The sequence below is a fragment of the Sebastes fasciatus genome, chromosome 21 (genome assembly GCF_043250625.1).
Source record: "Sebastes fasciatus isolate fSebFas1 chromosome 21, fSebFas1.pri, whole genome shotgun sequence".
Classification (NCBI taxonomy): Eukaryota; Metazoa; Chordata; class Actinopteri; order Perciformes; family Sebastidae; genus Sebastes; species Sebastes fasciatus.
In genome coordinates this window covers 25,025,231-25,046,175 of record NC_133815.1, presented here as the reverse complement: position 1 = coordinate 25,046,175, position 20,945 = coordinate 25,025,231, and the positions used below count along the sequence as shown (strand labels likewise).

General features: G+C 41.2%; 1 long non-coding RNA gene across 1 annotated transcript; it reads right to left on the bottom strand.

The window, feature by feature from the left end:
- Nucleotides 1-13: 13 nt before the first annotated feature.
- Nucleotides 14-1,206, bottom strand: LOC141759689 (uncharacterized). The gene is made up of 2 exons (XR_012592174.1): nucleotides 885-1,206; nucleotides 14-844 (listed from the first exon to the last, which is right to left on the bottom strand). It is a non-coding gene; the product is annotated as an uncharacterized LOC141759689 (long non-coding RNA).
- Nucleotides 1,207-20,945: the final 19,739 nt, after the last annotated feature.

Here is a 20,945-nt window from a genome sequence, read left to right as displayed (position 1 = left end):
TGGTGAATGTTGGAAAATAAAGTCAGAATTTGATTGAACATTAAGAAGAAGCTCATGTACAGTAAGTATACAGTAGCTTCATTGTATAGATTCATTTATAGTTCTATTGTATAAAGAATAAAATACTTTAATTTGTGGAAACCTATTTTATTATTTGGAATTTCCAAAGCACTGAGATTACAGACAATGAACGTCCACTTTCCACATATGTGTACGTAGTGTCATTGGTCTTGTGACGGCTCTGTTCACTAATACCTGTACTTATTGGATTGTCCTACTGCGGGTCATACAGAACAACGTAGCGCTAGTTCAGGCTAAAGCCAACGTTCTATTCTGCGTCCTGAATATCACTCAGGGAGTGAAAAATTAAATGCATATTTACATTTATTGTCATTTATTGTGAGCGAACTATATTTGTCCGGTGAAAGATGTGGATGCTGATTTATGCCCGTCCAGCTCACCTTGGAATATTATTTTGCAGCAAAAAAAAAGCATAGTACGAAAATACAATTATTATACGCTGAGCAATGTAGCATTTGCTTTATCAAGACATACAATAACATCAAAATATGTTTTCAAATCTGATTTACGTTTATAATGTCAAGAAAAGTTTAGCAAAGAGTGGACTCAACGATACATTAGTCTAACATTCAGGCATCTCCGCAAACTAAAGAACTTTCAGTTTACCGTCAGCAAATTATCATCATTTATATAAAGTGTTCACATTTTATCACATAAGTTTATCTTGATACAATAACCACATCATGTGTGTGTTGAAAGACTTATTGGTCACTGTAATCGTTCCCTTCTGTCCACACTGAAGCCGTCTCTTCATTAACTGCTTCTCTTTAAACGGTTTTATTGATTGTTTTTATTCTTTCTACGTGCCCGGGGGGGGGGGGGGCAATAAAGCCACTGATTTAGATTCAGGCAAGAAAAAAACACTTTGTGAAGTCAGGGGAAAACGTCAAGGTTAGGCTTGAAATAAGTACGTAAACTAAGTAAAACACGTACGGAAACGACGTAAGGTTAGTACGGAAAACATGACGAGACAACTGTCGATACAAAACACTGCATCTCAAAACGTGACCCTGACAGGCTTTCTTCCGATGGACAGGCGGGTCTATTACACGCGAGACTGGGCTGATTTGAATCATATTAAGGCTTAAAGTTTGGCATAATTGAGGGTGTGGGCGCTTTGAGTGACAGGTGGTTGCTCTACCAGGTCGATAGCTGCTAGCTGTCTGCTCTGCTGCATCATCCGGTCCCGACTCAGCTCCACCGACGATCCACCTCTTTGCATATCTTTGCAGCGAGTTAAGCCCGGGACACACCAGGAAATGGCAGGAGTGCGTTGCGGCTGCGTTACCTGTTGTTTTTTATTTCGGCGTCTCTGTTAACAGGTTAGAGCAGCCACACTGCCCGCGTGAGACACTCATCTCAGCTCTTCTAGAGAATAGAGGTCTCGTCTTTTTTTTACGCGTGCCGCGCATGTTTCACAGCAACAACAGACAGTGAAAGTGATCTATTGACTGTATATTGACATCATACCAGCACGATTACTACAGTTTCGATGTCTATCTGTAGAATATGTTACGGAGATGAAAAAAAAGTAAAGACTTATTTTTAAATCAACACCTCCTACTTTCGTTTAAAAATAAAAGCCCTCAAGCGTTTTTTCTTTGGACAGAATTCCTTCATTTGTTAACACAAGGCTTTTATTCTGAAATATGTGCCGGACAGTGTTGTAGAACATGCAGTGACTTGGAGAGCTCCAGGAATGAATATAGTACGGAGTTTTAATTGTCGATTATTACCATTATTTACAAATTACCGCACGTTTCTTAACCTTTCTCTGTCTAAAATCAATATAAATGATATTTATAATGAAATGGCCATTAAAAGGCAAACTCTATGTAGAAAGAAAGGGCTGACAGCAGCAGCTGCAGCAGCAGAAACGCAGCAGACAAGCAGCTGACACGCAACTTCTGTGAACACCCGATGCGTGAATCGCGTGAATCACGCAGTCACCACGCGCTCATGACGTTCCCTGTGTGTCCCGGGCGTTAGGCTGTGTCGTTACTGCAAAGATGTCGATGGACGGAGCAGCCTACTCTCAGCTTCACAACGGCTCTTCAGAAGGTTGACGTCACCGCGACTACATCCATATTTTATAGTCTACGGCTGAGCCGCAGGAGAGGAATAGTCAGAAGTCAGCAGTTTCTGGCAGACTTGCTGCTGGTTTTGTGTCAAAGTATGTTTCCCCATTAGTGTGTGGTTCCTCTTACCTAACTGCTGCACTATTTTTACAGTGCACTTCCAATGAATCCAATGACTATGATTAATATGAAAGGTGTGTGTTCATAGCGGTACATTCACAGATTAATCATCACCAACGCTGCAGTTCCCCTGAGCTGTACAGAACATTTTAGCATCTTTCAGCTCATTGTTTTACTTTTCCGGCCCGGTCCTTTACTGCTCAGTTTTTGTGCTCTCATCAGCCTCGTTTCAAAGCCACAGCAGCAGGCAGCTGTTTTGATAAACCCACTGTTCACTACCTGCCCGGCACCAAACAGCAGACAGACACAGTTTGATTTCCAGCTAATGAGAGACAAATATATTTCTAAGGAGACCAAACAGACTCTACATGAGGATAATGTTGTTCTGTTTCTTCTGAATGTGTAAATAACTGGTGATGATATATGCTAATATTGTGTCTATATCTTGTTTTACCTGCCTCAAAGTAACCAAAAAACTCAATAAATGTAGCTTTAATCTCAACATCACCTAGCCCTAACTCCAACAATTCTTCTTTGAGGCATCAAATCATGGTGAGAAATGAAGCCGTCTCCAACCTCACTGCAAACACTATTCAAAGGAGAAACATACTTCAAACCAAGACAGATATCCAGCAATAAACCTACACCCGATGGCCACTTGATTTGTCTAACTCATACTACTGAAGTCTCATATTAGTTCCAGCTGAATTTCTGATTACAGCGACCATTAACCCTTTTAACATGGCACATGAGTACTATCCTCATAAATAAGGCCATTTTTAAAAATATTTTTCTTCCCCCGGCAGTTTTTTGAGATTATGTGCTTCTGGATTGGACCTTTTAAACAGTTCTTCAATAGGCAAGTGATAATCCACTAGCAGGCATGCAGTCATTCAAAATGATTGCATGACACATAAGCTGATAACCTGGGTTTGACTCTCATTTATACCGTCGCAACTTGCCACAGTTCAGAAGTATTGTTTATTCATAATTTTCTAAATGGAAACTGTGTGTTGTTACTGTGTTACGACCCTGAGGGCGTATGAACATGTATTTCTGTATTCTGTGTATGTGCTGTAATGTGCTCTGTGCTGGATCCTTTTGTTTTCTCTCTCTCTGTGATGTGTGTGTGTGTGTGATGAGCTGTAGGTAAGTTTGGCAAGGTGGCTGATTGGGTGTAGGTGTGTAGATTGATCCAGGGAGCTGATTAGTTCCAGCCTCAAGACACAGATTCAAAAGGACGAGTTCCCTCAGTCCCAGCAGGCTCTCCTTTCTCAACTTCCAGCAAGAAAAACCAGCGAATTCTAATTAAATTTGTAAACAGATATACAGCCCAGGTTCGGTAGGGGTAGGCAGCCTTTTCTTTAACCCTTTTTTCTCCTGTTTTTCCATAGGAGTTAGGTTAGTATTTGTCTTTTTTTTCCTTTCTTTGAAGTAGGTAAGGTTAGGTTGTTGAGCTGTTATAATTTTGCAATAGCCTACCCTGAAGATGAGTTAAATAAACTTTGTAAATGGCTGCGAATTCCTTGTTGCTGGTTGTCTTCGGGAGCTTGGGAGAGGGGAGCCTTATTATTCATGTTGCGCCATGGTTTCCCCTAGGCCGGGTCGTAACATGAATTGGGGGCTCGTCCGGGATTTGAACCTGGGACCTCTCGCACCCGAAGCGAGAACAATACCCCTAGCCTTGCCAATATTGTAATAAACATTAGTACTCCAACATGTAGTAGAAGCTGTAGCCTCGTAAGAGCTGAAATCAGCAGCCTTCCAGCTCAGAGTGTTGATTCGAAAGTGATGAGGAGATGTCAGAGCCCTGTAGGTCTCTGAAAATAATGCACACCATCTGGCCAAATTCAAGTGTTATCTGCGTCCATGGTTCACTATACAAATGTGTGTATGAGTTCTTTATGCACTTTGTCAGAAGTAATGTGGCCACAAACATTCTCATTGTCGTTGAAGTTTTGCCCAAAGCATCACAGAAGCAGAGAGTTCAGGTTATGTCACAAGATGAAACAAACAATTGCAACACTGCATTTAACTTGAATGAGTATAACACTGACAACCAATGCCCTTATATGGCAAACTGTTGATTTGGTCCTCTTCACTCGTTTTTTGTAAACTCGCCTGCCTCCCAGCGCAGAGCCATGGCACTCTTGCGTCTTCCTCCTGCGTAGACCTCTGGAAACTGAGAGAGACAGCTGATTGTTTACCTGCTTACTTACTCCACCTCCTTCACCTTCACCTCCACCTCCACCTCCTCTCTCCGGTTATTAGACTAAAGCTGGGATAAGTAAATCAGCGTCAATGGGATGGTAATATTGCTACTCAGACTTACTTAAAGCTACATTTTGCTACAATTCTCAGTCATTTTTGTAAACTCAATAGATGCATACAAATTTAAAGGGACTGTTTGTAACTTCTTACACGTATAAATCATTGCGGGTGGGTGTCCCTTGCTCGCTCGAGTGTTGCTACGCTGTTCAGACAAGACTCCAACACAGTCCAAACCGCAAGTCATATCTAGTGGAGCCCGTCTTGCAAAACAGTGTTGTCGGTCGGGAGGCTGAAGCACGAAAAGCCAACACTAGGATCAGCATTGATTCATGGAGAGACCATTGTCTGGTCAGCTAACATTACTGCTAAGCAGCTGAAATATAGAGTGATATTGTGGTTTTAGCTGACGTGTGTCGCCTCACTGTTTTGAGCGATGCTCATTCATGTCTATGTAGAGCGAACACAAGCGCGAGTGCGAGCAACAGTATGTTGACTTTCTATGACTTAATGGCCACAGGTGTCGCTGTTAACAAGCAATTTCTGATTCTTACAAACAGTCCCTTTAAATGATACATACTTGTATTTTACATTAGGTATATTACAAAACATAAAGCATATTCAATCATTTTCATTGACATAGCGTCTGTAAAATTACATTTCTATAAAGGAAATGTTTGAACTTACTCTGTGATCACAGGATAAAGCAGAGCGATCCATCCTGTAGGCGGTTTTCATTGGTGATGATGGTGAGGACTTGCACTTCACCGGGACATCAACTAATAACAAAGACCAGAGAGGATCATTAGCTTAAATCTATACATACAAAGAGATAGAAAGTATGTGTACAGAGTGTAGTAAATAATGTATTGTTCTGTGGTCAGTATTTTGCTGACATACCTGAATTGTCAAACGTCAAAGTGTCCATGTGATTTGACAATAGCCTTTCATTATTGAACCTGTCTTTGCCATATAGATTGGCCCTCTCTTTCCTCAGCTCGTCCTCCCTCTCCTTCACCATCTTAATCTCTTCGTCCACCAGTGACAATGTGCTTCTTGAACGCAGCTTGAAAAAGGGGTTCTTCAGGAACATTTTTTCCTGGGGCTGCTCGCAGGCTTTGTTGAGTGAGAACTCTGAGGCACTGCGAATAATCAGATTGGATGTCTCTAGGATGATGAGGTTCGAGCCGTTGTCCTCAGAGCACCACTTGCCGGACTGAGCTGCCACGTTGTCTTTGCCACGTCTAGGGCTGGAGGTGTAATCATTGCTGGGGTCGAGAATGATAACGTTGTTTGCTGATACTTCGTGTTTCAGTGGTTCCTTAGTGGGTGAGGAGGTGATGATGAATGATGGTGTCAGTGGAGTGCTTATGGATCTGGGGATACTTCGTGACGGAGCACAATCAGTTGATTTGCCCATCCTGGAGAGGCCCCTCTCTCTCCTGAAGTTCTCCTCCCTCTCCATTGATAAGCGAATCTCCCTTTCAACTGATGTTTCTGGGTCATCGTAAGGGGACCTGTAACTGGAATCATCCAGGCCAGAATCCTCCGAACAAGGGCTGAATTGGGTGTGAGGATATTCGCCAACCAGATTCAAGTTCTCCAGATCATGTGCTTTCTTTTGAGTTCTTTCAATGTTGCGGACGGGTGTGTACATGAAGCTGTGGCTGCCATGGAAGCTGGGCTGCTTGGTTGTAGGTAAGACAATCATGTTCATGGTTTGCTCCTCCATTTTCCGCCACTGTTTTCGAGCCAGCTGGAAGTCCACATGTTCTGTGCTAACGTTCTCGCTCTTGGTCTCTTGTATCACACAGAAGTCTTTGGGTAGCTTCTTGTTCAAATCTGCATTGATGTGCTTGGCGTGGTTATGATTGGCATCTCTGCCATTTTCGCTGTCGTCCTCAGAGATTTTGGACAAACCTTGAATGCCTAAAGGGTTATATTTAACCTCGTGTGGAGGGCTAGGAAAGGGAATTATATCCTCAGGTTGTTCCAGAACTTCTTCCACTAGTGGAACTTCGAAACTGACCTCTTCATAGTTGTTATTGTCTTGTTCGTCAAAGTCTGTCTCCTCAACTTTCTGCACAAAGAGCTCCTGAGCACTGAGTTGAAGACTGTCCAAATATGAGTCATCGTCTTCTCTATTTATAGAAGAGGAGAATATTGTTCTCCATTTGTCGTCTGCCTCACTGTCAGAGGAAGCTTCTGCAATCTCAACCCTCAGGCATTCGTCCATTTCGTCAGGCTCAAGGTCACGGCAGGATTCATTGGAAACATCTGACATTGCTTCTTCTCTGATACACTGCGCTAATATTGACTCTTCTGTAACGGGGGGTCCAAATAGGATGTCTTGGACCTCTGGGTCGTCCTCTGTATCTATTGCCACATTTTGATAACCATCATCTTCGAGATTAAGCTCATTATCCTCAGCCTCCGGCTCCGGCTCAGGGTATAACTCTAGCTCGGAGTATTGCTCCGGCTCAGGGTACTGGTCTGGTTCAGGGTCTTGTTCTGGCTTAGGGTAGTGCCCTAGCTCAAGATCTTCCTCTTGCTCAAGGTATTGCTCTGGTTCAGGGTCTTGCTCTTGCTCAGGGTATTGCTCTGGTTCAGGGTCTTGCTGTTGCTCAGGGTATTGCTCTGGTTCAGGGTTTTGCTCTGGTTCAGGGTCTTGCTCTGGCTTAGGGTATTGCTCTGGCTCAGGGTATTGCTCTGGTTCCTGGTCTTGCTCTGTCTCAGGACACTGCTCTGGTTCAGGGTCTTGTTCTGGCGTGTCTTTGCGATGGGCTTCGTTCTCATAAACACTGTCAGCACTGGAGAGTGTGTCGGACACAGACGAGGTGATCGACTCATTTCTGTTGAGCTCTTCGTGCCCTGATTCTAATATCAAAGCTTCCTTCTGACCCTGACAAGGGGTTTCAGTGCAAACACTGGTCTCAGAGCAGTCAGGCTTGTCCATCTCAATTGTGCCGGCTGGCAGGTCAATTAATAATTTGCCGAGCGTTGTTTCCCCTGGGAAATCTGATGAGTCTGTCTCTGTGCAAACTCGCTCCTCGTTTTCATTGAAATCATTCTCCTGCTCAGGTGAATCAGCCACAGTGCCCTCCACTTCACAGTCCATTGCCAGCTCTGATTGTTCAGTGGTTTCCATGGTGACGGAGAAGGAGCTGTGGTTCTCAGTTGTGCTGCAGCCTTCGTTCAGATCTTTTCCATCTGCCTCTCTATCCATCGAGGTAGCTCTCTGTGAAGAGAGAGAATAAGTAAAATAGAATTGTTAGATTGTACCTTTTGCTAAACGCATCGCTGAGATCAGAATCAATAGAAGCATTTTCACATTAAGGGTCACATGTCGAAGTGTCCTTGACCAAGACACTGAACCCCAAACTGTTCCTGAATGCTGAACCATCGGTGTGTGAATGAGTAGATTAGATCCTGATGGGCAGTTTGGCTCCTTGCATGGCAGCCTCTGCCATCAGTGTATGTATGTGTGTGTGTGAATGGATGAATGCTGACATGCAGTGTAAAGAGCTTTGAGTGTTCGGAAGACTAGAAAGGAGATATATAAATGCTAATCCATTTACCATTCTAATATCAGCATGACCATCAAAGCGAGTATCCACCATCAATATTTGCTGATGAAGAAAGTGGCATCTTCTACAACTTCCTCACCATTAAAACAACATGTCTACTTCATAAATGAGCATCACTCTGTGTAACAACAGGGTCAGTCCACATAAACCTGTACTGCCTCAGGCTCTGATGTCCCCTGTAAGTACATAGTAATGCTGTACCACATACTGTAAGTAGGCCTACTTTACAACATGCAAAGTATGCATACACCATTATACTGTAGGCCAGGAGTCAGCAACCTGCGGCTCCGGAGCCACATGCAGCTCTTTAGCTCCTCTCCAGTGGCTCCCTGTGGATTTTTAAAAATGGAAATGAATAACTGTTTAGTGTTTACATTTTCATTTTTATTCATCATTGTTGTAGGTCTATAATACGACGGTACGACGGAGTATTAGGGCCACATTGAGGAAAACAAAATAAATCTGAGATTTAGAGAATAGAGTCATAACATTATATGAATAAAGTCAGAAACACAAACATTGGGTCTTGGTATTTTGTGCCTATATGGAAGGTTTTGGTTGAATCGACCTCGACCTGCAGCCGAGGTCGTGTGCACCTGCTGCTCACCAGGGCTCTTCTCACTCCAAAGCTCAGAGTATTTAACAGGAAGTTTCTAATCCTACCGCCTCCCTCTCCATCTCTCTTTGGAACAGACACAGTGACCAAGCAGAACCAGAGTCTGACATCAGTCGTGATAATCAATACAAATCATCTCAGCGACAGGATGAAACGACACATAATGTACCGCTCTCTGCTCAGACTGACTTGGCAGCTTTACAGCAGCACTAGGCAATATTCATAATTCATAATACAGTGTTTCAATGTGTGAAACATCTTATTCCCTACTAATTATGACTCCATAGATTCACTCTATTTTCCCCACATATAAATCTGTGGTCGGTGCAGTTACTGGTGGAGAATCTCCACACAGGAAGTGACACATTAAAAAGAAAAGCAAATTGAGTTTCTACCTTTTCCATCCCCAAATGCATCAAATGAACAAATTAGTTTGAACAGTGTTCCTGCACTCTTTTGTGAATCAGTGAACCTCATCACCTTCAGTCTTAAACTTATGGTTGTAAACAGTAAATGCATCGAGTAGCCTGATGATTGCCACCTGTTCATGACATCATCATGAGCATCATCGACAGCCCTAAAAAGTGCCACATAAGGCGATGTGTTCCGCTTTGTTTGAGGGCAAGTTTCATTCATAAACTATACACAAAGAATAAAAATAAGGCTGCCTTATGAAGAAATATTAAAGTTGTGTGTCACGGATGATAAAACATGACTCAGCGTCTCAACTTCAGTGTATTCAGAAACAGATTTTGGTGGATAAGTATGTGACCATGATGATAAAATGATGAAGCTAATTTGTTCATGGCCATGTCAGACCACCAGTATGCCTCCCCTGATTGGTCCAGCTGTGTGACCTGATTGACTTCCAATCAAGCAGATCACAAGCACCTGAGTGGTGATGTGTCTGTGTCCATATGTTGCCTGTTCTGCTTTGTGATGCTGACTTGACAATTCCTTACGAGGATCTCGGTTAGATCGAAGCGTTGCTTCGTTAAAATTGCTGGGAGCTACCAATGCAGTGTGCGGATCCAGTTTTTCTGATTTTTTTGCCTTGTGTTGATGCAGCACCTGTAAAAACCTTTTCGGATGTGCGTAACCCACAGCTTTTTGGCCCGCAGAGGGCCAGCCCTACAAACGCAAAAGTCTGTCACTGACTGACTGACTGACTGAGTGATGAAGTTACAGGATTGGTCGGCGGACTGTTGGAGTTTCCTCATTGGCCGTTGCTCTTTCAAAATGAAAATGTGGAGAACAGTTCCGTGTTTACGTTTTCTGGGGAGCGTGTCAGCGGTTCAATGTGTCATTACATAGTGCTGTTTTTGTGCATGTGCTTTTGTTTATGTTTGTTTAAGTTACGCTATGCTGGGCTTCGTATTGTGTTACCGTGCATTCACACCAAGCGGCGAGCTGTATTTACATACTGTATATCTGTATCTAGCAAGCCACACATCGCTACTGTGGTATGAACCCAAAATAAACAGACTGTGCTGTGATTTAATTGCAATAAACAGATCAAAATTATACAGAAATAACTACATAATGATGTTGATTTGTAAAAAACACAGAATTTATGCTTTGTCAAGTCTCTCCGCAACACGACAAGTAAACAACTTTTAAAATTACATTGGATCGATCACTGCCAGGCTATGCTAACATAGTAGCTGCTGCATCAATACTCGGTCTAGGAATAAATACGGCAGCAACAACGTCAGTGATGACATAAACTCTTGCAATGTATATATTGTTGCACGCCACTTATATGATGAATGCTTTTGATACACATGCTTTAGTAAAAAAATGAAATACTTTTAACCTTGCATACTGTATGTCATGCTCATACCTTTTCACCTTGTATGTATGAGGTAAATGTATAATATACTGACTAGTAAATGTTACCATTTACTATTACTGAATGTCATTTGCTTCATTACAAGTTGTCTTTCAATCAAACATTAAGATATAAGTGGAAAAAAACTGTTCACAAAACATAATAGACATGACCACTGACTATTTGTGTAACAATTTAGCCACAAATGCACAGACTGACCACATATGGTCCAGACATATACTCAGTTTTGACCGAGTCTTGTTTAGACCAAAGTATGCTCACATCAGGAGATCGGTCCATCTCCATCTCTTTTCATCCACAACTGCCCAGTCACACTTCTTTGTTTGCTGGTGGAAGTTTTCAATAACACACACACATACACACACACACACACACACACACACACACACACACTACAAGGACACAAGCATGCGAAAGACTGAGCACCATGGCCTGACACTTAGTGCACCGCTCAGCTGTTACCTCCTCCACCTCCCCCTCACCACCTCATCAGCAGACTGTTGGATGTGACTGGAAGCATTGCTGCAATCATGTCATGTGTGAAAAGTGGTAAATACAAATGTCCTACTTGAAAAAAGTTCACCTTGTCATATTGAAAAAAACCTTCTCCATATGTTAAACACACTGGAACGACCACATACGGTTCAGTAGTATTTTTGCTTATACATTTCAAATAAAGGCACAGAGCAGAACTGTGTGTTTGAAATGTCGCATCATTGGATTCTGGAGGTAGCAAATCATTCCCAAATGTCCTTTTTTGGTGTTGCCACAAGGACACTGACACACATTTTTTCCAAAATAGCTGCGTGTGTTTATGGCTAATCTCTTATTAGAATGTGGTAGCCTATTAACCTTTTGGTTTGATGCATCCATCGATCTCAGCGCTTCATCTTGAAGGATGTCCCAATTCATAAAATGCATCTGGAAGAGGCGAGGAGACAACCTGTGTATTCTTTATGACTATAAAGGTAAATATGTTGCTAAATGATTGAGCTTGTAGACTTGATGTTAGAACTTGTAGAACAAAAATCTGAACTTGTATGTTTAAATTTTTTATTAATAATTCACACATGTGATGTGAATTTGAAGTCGCAGACAGAAACAAAGCAAAGCACTTTTATGTAGACATTTTCACTCACAGAAAACATTTAATATTCTGTGAGCGTGCCCGGCCTGCCGGCTGGCTGGCTGGCTGACAACCCCCGCAGGCACAAGCAGTTTGTGGAGCTTCTCAACTCTGAAAAAACTCTGAAAAAACTGCCAATATTCAAAAACCTACACAGTTGATTTTTCACCTCAAAAAATTCTCAGAAGTGAATTTAATGATGAAACAACATCCCGGTGTTGGAACGGGTTCGCTTACTTTCAGACCCCTGAGTGGCTCTCCTCAGCCAAAGCAGCTCCAAAGCTCTGGTTAGCATCCATAGCTTGGCTACCTATACCGTTACAATGCTTAGAAGCCAGTAGCCAATCAGAGGCAGAGTAGGGGCGGGTCTTCCCACAAGGCATAGCCTACCCCCCGCTGTGCTCTCTCACTTCCACTGATACAAGTGAGTTTTAAAACACATTTATGGCAAAGAGTTTGTTCCAACTCCCACAGGCTCCATCCTCTGCCGGACTCTATGGGCAATACACTCCTGCAATCTCACGCACACATTCGCCCACTGAATTTTGCATAAATGTAGCCAGCCAATCAAGACGTGTCTACCGGATACATGCAGAGCCACAGTATATAAGGTCCATTCATGAACGCTATAACCGGCGTGAGGCTGTTATAAACAAACCTCACTTGGCGTAGCAGACGAGCTGTCTACGAGGCGTTCAAGGACCTCAGAGTCAGCTCAGTGTGTTTCCCTAGCTACACCCTTTGTTTTGGCCGTCGTTGCGGTGTTATCACAGATCAATAAAATATAGAATAACACAATAAACATTAAAACATCTTAAAATTCTGAAATGTAGCTTTTAAATTGCGCATGTCCTTTTTTATAGTAGTTGTTAACCTGATTTCAGTGACTTCAGCATGCATCCCGTACGTCTAATAAAGCTCCTTTAGGTCCAACAACAGGACTGCAGGAACAGCTGAACTCTACAGAAACAGCAGTTAACTGGTAGATGCCCTAAATGATATAATAATAATAGTTTTCTGTGGTGTACATTTTACTGTACTTCTTTTAAAGTTAGTGACAACAGTCAGAGAAAGTTAAAAGAATAATTAATTGTATGGCTAAAGGTGTAATTCCATTTTAATTTATGGGATTAAAGCCGAACTAATCTATCCATCGCTCCTCTACCCAACATAAAACCTACTTACCGTCAGCATGTAGTAGATCATCCACACAGAAATCATATTCAGGATCAGCTTCCAAACAACTCAGACAGGAACAAACACTGCTACTGTATACTAGATACTGTATATACTACTATACCGGCCTTATGGTGCGGCTTTGTTGGAGTCCTAACTGAGTGAAAACACACTTTGCCTCATGTATGGACAGTTGTGCTAAACCAACACACACACACACACACACCGGAGTATTGGTAGAACTGTCATTCAGATGAAGCTGAGAGTGGAGATGAGGCTCCCTCAGGCTGTTTCCTATTGACACACACACACACACACACACACACACACACACACACACACACACACACACGATCCCAGCTTAAAGTGAGTGGATGTCCCATTTTTGCAGTGAGAGCCATAACTAACGGTTTGTCCACACCAGGAACGTCAGGCTCGCTTAATGGCTTGATTCAGGCATTGGGTGTTCATACCAGCTGTGTTTCAGCTGCGTGTCTGCTGCTGCTACTGCTGCTGCTGTCAGCTCTTTCTTTCTACATACAGTTTGCCTTTCATAATGGCCATTTCATTTCATTATAAATATAATTTATATATATTTTAGACAGAAAAAGGTTAAGAAACGTGTGGTAATTTGTAAATAATAGTAATAATCCACCATTACTACCCCGTACTATATTCATTCATGGAGCCCTGCAAGTCACTGCATGTTCTACAACACTGTCCTGGCACATATTTAAGAAAAAAGATACAGAAAAAATACAAATACAGATACAGACATTACAACTGTAGTAATGTTGCTGGTATGATGTCAATGTACTGTCAAACAGAAAAAAACAACAACAAAAAAAACTAAATGTGATGTGACAAGGGTGGCTCATTATCACCTGCCTCACACCCGAGTGTTTTAGTGTCTTTCAGCTCATTGTTTTGTTTTTACGGACTGCAACTTTATTGTTTTTGTTCACCGTCACCGCTCTCATCAGCATAATTTCCAGTCTCTTAAACCCACTGTACACTATACCTGCCCAGCATCAAAAGGTAGTCTGGCAAAGTTAGCGACAAGCTGGTGACCATAGTCAAGCATTTAGCAGCTAAAGAGACAGATATTTCACTCTGGAAGTGGTGGAGACCAAAAACAGACCTAAAAGGGAAGTGAATATTGGCTTTTGATGATTTTGCTGTATTTAATGGCTCCAAAAATGTGAAGTTTGTCAGGTAGCATTAGAGGAAAGGCCATGATAATAATAAAAATAAATTCCAATGACAAAAAAACAAACAAATATATATATATATATATATATATACTGTCAAACGATCACTTTCACTGTCTGTTGCTGCTGTGAAAATAGGCGAGACCTCGAATCTCTAGAAGAGACACAGCTGACACGCAGCCGAGCCGCACATGAGACGCGCGTCTCACGTGGGAAGTGTGGCCGCTCTAACCTGTTAACACGGACGCTGAAATAAAAACAGGTAACGCAGCCGCCACACGCTGCTGACGTTCCTGGTGTGGACAAGCCGTAAGACTGAACAAATCAAGATCGCTACTGTTTTGAAACTCTTGTGATCGCTGTTGATCCCAAATCAACAGTAAGTTAAGAGAAAAACATTATTATTATTATTATTATTATTATTATTATTTATAATAAGAATTATTGTTGTTGTTCATGTAGTTATTGAATTTACTTATCAACATTATTATTATTACCATTTACTTAAGTATCTAATTATTTCTCTCTCCTTCTCCTCGGCCATACTTCTGGTCACAGTTATTCATATATTAATATACAACACACTTTCATACATGCACACAAACACCTACAATACTTGCACTAACAAAAACAACATAAAATCTGTACCATAATCAAATCATATAACATCTGATTCATACGTCTTGAGTCTGTATATTTCATTACACCTTTGTCTGTCTAATTTGTTACCTGGTTGAAATATAAAAAAAGAAACATTAGATTAGAAGATGCTAAACCATAATAATTATATCTGTTAATTACATCTACCTGACAGGTAGTGATGATTGTCATGCTTACAGAGTCTAAAATGGCAGTTTGAAATGAGAATACAACACAATCAAAATCAAAATGTCCTCCGTGTTGTTCGTCATTGCCCCCTGAAACTGTTACTAAAGGTTATTACAGAAATTATTCATATGAGTGTTGTTGTCATGACGTGGCTCATTAAGGCTTCCCATTGGATATCGGCCCAACAAAGCATCTGAACAGTGTCAGCAGAAGCTCTTCTAACTTAGATAATTTGGTAAAGTGTGAAAGATATTGACAGATTCAAACTTCCCCGGATTAATAACTCATCAGAGAAACATAGTTAAAACACCAACGAGGGCTCTTTCTAACCGTAGTGAGGTAGACAACGAGCTACAAGCTCATTTTAATCACAACAAGCCTTTAGTCCTCCAAGCTGGACACATACATGAAATCGGTCTCTATGTGCAGCTGGCTGTGAGACGAGTGGTCGGGGACCGCTGTGGATCAGATAGTCAGAAGATTAACATGAAATAGAAAGAGCTCATCATCGAGGCATCTGTGGCCAATGAGAGCTTTGTTCACTAGAGAGTTGTGATAGAAATTTACAGCCTATTGTAGGTTCATTGTCTCCAGACACACTTTATAAACCAATACGGCTGCAATGCAGCGCCAAAGTTTGAATAGCTTCACCTCCACCCCCCACCCCCACCCCCCCCCCTTCTGACGTAATTACAGATATCTGCAACATCATTTCACCTAGTCACAACTCTAATTCTAGATATCTGTAATCACATTTTGACTAGTCACAACTCTAATTCTAGATATCTGTAATCACATTTTGACTAGTCACAACTCTGATTCGAGATATCTGTAATTCCATTTAGACTAGTCACAACTCTAATTCTAGATATCTGTAATTCCATTTAGACTATCCCTAACTCCAGTTAGAGATATCTACAACCTCGTTCTGACTAGTCAACATTCCAGTTCAGGATATCTCCAGCTGCCTGTGCAGCGTTCAGATCACGGTTAATAAGAAATACTTGGCTACAGTTAGACAGACAGGGTTTTATCATGTTTACAAGAAAACAATGTTCGACTGTTTCTAGATGCCAACAGCAGCCTCCAGTATTAAAGGCTGACATCCATTCATCCATTTGTGTTGCTGTGATCAATGTTATACACATCTTCCAGCTTTGCTGTTGACACATTGTTGTTTTAAGTGTGGTGCTTTCAGTCAGCGGTTTTATTATTACAGCATGTGGTACCATAATGTGTACAAGGGTGTGCGTTTTATCACTTGAATTGAATGGAAACAATTCATCTCCAAGCTGAGTGAGGAGCAGTGAGGAGACATTCAGCCCTTCATAATACGTTGAAGATGTGAGGTTGGACACGTGCCAGCATCATCAGGAGGTTTTTATCCTGCAAACTACAAAAGCCTGACATCTTTATGAGGAAAAAAAAAGACCTTGAAATTAAGTGTCTTTTGCATCAGTGGTTCTGGAGTTTGTGTGCAACATGTTGCATTACACATGAAACAGCTTCTACCAGCCTTTTCATATCGACTGGATGTGAAAGTCCTTTTTCCCGGGGAAATAAAAGACTGTCCAGTCTGTGATCATCAATAAGCGAAAGGCATCAGAACAGCACTAATTTCGGCTCTGAATGTATTCTGTTAAGATTTAGACAAGGCTACGCAAGCGGGGTAAATTATATTCTACCATTAAAAATAATGAATTCATTGAGTGTGTTGTTCATCCTTCATTAATACACTGCCTGCAGTCCTCTAAATACATTTCAACCTGTCAATACTAACTGAAAAGATGAGGGCTGCTTGGGCTTTCTTTGTCTTCAAAGCAGCAGACACACACACACACACACACACACACACACACACACACATACGTGTTTTTAGACAATATCAGGACTTTTGAAAAAAACGTGACAAATGGGGACGTGCCTTTCCCAAGGTCCTAGAGAGCTTGGAATCAAAGTGTTTCCGAGCCATGCTTCTACGAATACATCCATCTGTTGAGATTTTGTCTGAGGCTATATTTTGGTCAGACCTGATTTCAATGCTAGGGAGGCTCTAGAACACTTTGGTGAGCCTCGGAAAAATGTCCTCATTTTTCCAAACGTCCTGATATTGAAGGTGTGTTATCATAGAATTGTCCTCATCATTTGTCATGAAATCAAGTACACACACACACACACACACACACGCACACACGCACGCACGCACACACACACACACACACACACACTATATGTGCAAAGCTTCAGTCTAACAGATGAGACAAATATGACGGAGACATCAGCGGTAGTTCACTAGGAGGGATACAAATCTGTCAAAGGATACATGTGCTTTGTGTGTGTGTGCACGTGTAAGTCTTTGTCGCAGCCACACTGACACGTTTCTGTGAGGGAAAGCCTTGAAAACACCGGCTCCATCTCTACTCCAAGAACTCACATGCAATCATTGCAGCGGACTGCGCAAGATAGCTGCAGGCTAAACTGCACACATAATACTATCATCATCTTTTACTGTTTATTAAGAAATACGGATCACTGAAAGGAGTATTAACCATTCGGAAAGTATTCAAAAACAAGGCTGTCGATAATCTACACACTACTTCCTGTTCCAGCTCAGGAACCTGCCTCAAGATTCTAATCCAGTTCTGCACACTGCAATAATCCAGTCTGTTCTCTGCTCATCATCATCACCGTGTGGTTCGGATCGGCCACCAAACGGGACAGGAACAGACTACAACGGACAGTCAGGACTGCAGAGAAAACCATTGGTGCTAACCTGCCCCTCCATCCAGGGCAACTACACCTCCAGAGTCAGGAAACAATCAGGAAGCATCACTGCAGACCCTTCACACCCTGGACACAATCTGTCGGAGGCGCTACAGAGCTCTGTACGCCAAAACAAGCAGACACAACAACAGTTTCGTCTCTCAGGCCGACACTCCGATGATCTCTTAAAGGTCGCATATTGTAAAAAGTAAGATTTCCATGTCTTTTATATTATAAAGCAGGTTTAAGTGCTGTATAAATACTGTGAAATTATCGAAGTGCTCAATATACAGAGAAATACACACACCCCTTATTCAGAAATTGTGCGTTTGAAACAAGGCGTTAGGATTTCTTTTCATTTGTGATGTCACAAATATACAATATTTAGATCATTACGCGGTTTAGAATGAAACATTCTAAATGTGTCCCAGTTTATTTCCTGTTGCAGTGTATGTAAATAACATCAGCTGACAGGAAGTAAACATGGACCCAAACTGTTGCCAGGCAATCCGTATCCGTTGCAATTTCGTTGAAATACACTAAAACTGTCATGTTCTGTCTGTGCCAGCCTCTTATGATTTACTTTTGTGATTTTGGATTTGGTGTTTTTTATATTATTCCGGTGTTTCCTGTTTTATTTTGGTAATTCACTCCTCCTGTGTCTTGTCTGGTTTTACTTCCCTCCTTTGTTTGTTTTCCCGCCTTTTGTTGATTGTCTGCCCCGCCCTGATTTGTTTCACCTGTGTGTAATCTTGTCTAGTATTTAAGCCTGTGTGTTTCCCCTCTGTCCTGGTCGGTTCGTCTTGTCTCCCCAGCCCCGTCTACCTTGTCCTCCGTGTTCATTGTTTCCTCCAGCTCTGGTCCTAGTGTTCCTCCTGCCCGGGTTCTTGTATCCTCTGGTTTGTAGTTTTGTTTTGTTCTCAGTTTAGTTTTGGTATGTTTTCTTTGTACTTTGTTCCCCTCCTTGTTTTGTGGTTTTTGGATTTTTGTCAGCTTTATTAAAGCTCGCCTTTATTTAAAAAACTTCCGTTCCTGCTTGTTACTCTGCGATTGGGTCATCTTGATAAACAATTCTCTACAAAAACGGAGCATTTCAGACAGGGTAAATACAGGTATATTCAAGCAGACAGTATTTTTTTTTAATATTACAGCATGTAAACATGTTCTAGTAGAAACACAAAATAGAAGTATGAACCTGAAAATTAGCACGATATGGGACATCTAAATCAGTCATACACAGTCAATAACTCTCTAACACCAACATATCCACTGCTGCTCTTATAGGTTATAATTCTTACAGTCTTTAATGCACATTTTGTAAATATGTACACATCATCTGTCACTGCCAATATAAATACCTACTCACTGTACATACAGACATCTATACATGTTCCTACTGTACTTATTCCAGTCCATGTACATCCACTCAGTATTCATTTCTTTGCACTATTTGTAGTTTATTTAGACTCAACCCCACAACCACCGTCCAGCTGCCACTAATACTCACTAGAGCACCCACATGTGGATTAATCCACCACTGGAAATAGTCCCCAACAACGTCATTATTTCCTTGTTTCAGGAGTCGGGCTGTTTGAGAGTATTTGAATGTTCATTAGGAGCCGATGGGCAGAGGAGGAGGAACCAACAGTGTGCTGGTCTGAGTCCTTTCATGATGGAGGTATTGACAAAACAACAATATGGAATAACATTAGTCTTTATGCACTCTATAACTGGATACGATTGATCGATTGATTGATTGATTGACTGACAAATGTCCAGCAGTACATGACAGAAAGACACGTGGGAATGTGTGTCATACCTCTGTATCTCTGTATCCGCCAACCTCAGTTGCTGAGCTGAACACTAAAGGACTGGATGTACTGGATACAGTCGTGTTTGGTGCATGATAATATATATAATATAACAGACCATAACCCTTTAATGTCCTCACTAAGAAACAAACAATGGAGAAGTTTTCTCTTTGCCTTTCTTTTGTCCTTTTGTTTGTTTTTTTGGAGTTTGGTTGAGACTCTGCATGGTAAAAGAAAAATACTAACCATGTACTGTTATCATGCTAGTAATAGGTTAATATACCAACATATGTACATTTGTTAGCATGGAATTAGTAGTATTAACAACACTTGTATTATTTCCATGTATTTATTCTAGATATTTACCATATTTACAGTATAGGATACTTTGAAAACATCTCAGAAATGGTGAAAAATCATACTGATATAATTGTGTCATCAAATACATGGTAGACTAACTTAACTTAATGGATAAAAAAAGAAAATATGATATTAACGACAGTGAATGTTAATAAGTTTGTTTTTATTTCATACAAATTCTAAATTTATTATCTTAGCAACGCTACTTTTACGAGTAAAGAACAATTCAACCGTTTGGTATAGAGCATTTAGACAGTAAAAAAGAAAATCATACTATTATTTTATTCCTGCATAAATAAAACATAACATAAAAACAACATCAATGAAAACAATAACATTAAATGTACCATATTAACAACAATGAATAATTGATGAACAATAAGGAACAATAATAAGTTGTTTTATTTAGTAGAAAATAATACATTTTAATGACATCATCAGCTTCACTAGCTTTATCATGAAAGGACAACTGAACCGTTAGGTAGAGCGTGTTTTTAGAAAATGATTTGCCCTTTATTAGACTTATTAATTTAGTATCAAGTTACATAATTCCGTTCAGTAATACCTCTGAGACTATGATAAGTCGAAAGAATAGAGACCAAACAGGGTCCTCATGTCTGGAGAGACTTTTCTTCTGCTAACTTCCTGTCAGGAGGCAGACTGAGAAGGCATGCAGTTTCAAGACACAGCGACATCTAGTGGATTATTTCAGCATAACAACCTTAAAACCAGTGGTACGAGGCTCCGTCAGGTTGAGTTAAAGGGACTGTTTGTAACTTCTTACAGGTATAAATCAATCCAGGTTGGTGTCCCATGTTCCCTTCGGCCGTGGTCGGAAGGTTGAGGCAGGAAAAGCCAACACTAGGATCAGCATTGATTCATGGAGAGACCTTCGTCTGGTCAGCTAACATTACTGCCAAGCAGCTGAAATATAGAGTGATATTGTGCTTTTAGCTGACGCGTGTCGCCTCACTGTTTTGAGCGATGCTCGTTCATGTCTATGTAGAGCGAGAAAAAGCGCGAGCAACAGGACGCTGACTTTCGTCGACTTAACGGCCACAGGTGTGT